General features: G+C 40.2%; 1 non-coding gene across 1 annotated transcript; it reads left to right on the plus strand.

Annotated features, from left to right (window-relative positions):
• Window positions 1–262: 262 nt before the first annotated feature.
• On the plus strand, window positions 263–369 carry LOC141636242 (small nucleolar RNA R71). Its single transcript, XR_012540867.1, has one exon. It is a non-coding gene; the product is annotated as a small nucleolar RNA R71 (small nucleolar RNA).
• The last annotated feature ends 364 nt before the right edge of the window (window positions 370–733 follow it).

Genomic DNA, 733 nt, shown 5'->3' on the forward strand with positions numbered 1-733 from the left:
CTCAAACTTCAAATTGATGGTGTCGATATGAGCACTTAGTTGAGCACCCAATTGAGTGATGGAATCTACCTCATGCTTTCCTCCTCTTGTGGCCTTTCGAGGCCTACTATATTGGGAATTATGAACCGCCATTTCTTCGATTTTGGCCCATGTTTGATTGTCATCAACTTCGGTAAACATCCCATTGGATTCCATATTAAGAACATTGCGTGAGTCTTCACATAAACCGTTCTAAAATTGTTGTACAAGGAACCATTCACTAAGTCCATGGTGTGGACAAGAACGATAAGTGTCCTTAAATCTCTCCTATGCTTCATATAATGATTCCTTATCCCTTTGCTTGAACCTGGTGATTTGAGCTCTCAACATATTTGTCTTCTCCGGAGGATAGAATTTATTATAGAAGGCAAGTGCTAACTTCTTCCATGAATCAATACCAAGGGTAGCCTTGTCTAGGCTCTTCAACCATTGCTTTGCGGTACCGATCAAAGAAAAAGGAAACAATACCCATCGGATTTGGTCTTGAGTAACTCCGGTTTGAGAAATTGCATCACAATAGTTACAAAAAGTCTCAATATGTGAATGAGGGTCTTCACTAGGCATCCCTCCAAATTGACTTCTCTCAACTAATTGTATGAATGCGGATTTGGCAATGAAATTACTGATTAAATGTGGTGGTGTAGGAGTACCGTTTGGTAGGTTCTCCTCGGTTGGTACGGAATGAGATGAAAAT

Source organism: Silene latifolia, chromosome Y (assembly GCF_048544455.1).
Source record: "Silene latifolia isolate original U9 population chromosome Y, ASM4854445v1, whole genome shotgun sequence".
Taxonomy (NCBI): domain Eukaryota; kingdom Viridiplantae; phylum Streptophyta; class Magnoliopsida; order Caryophyllales; family Caryophyllaceae; genus Silene; species Silene latifolia.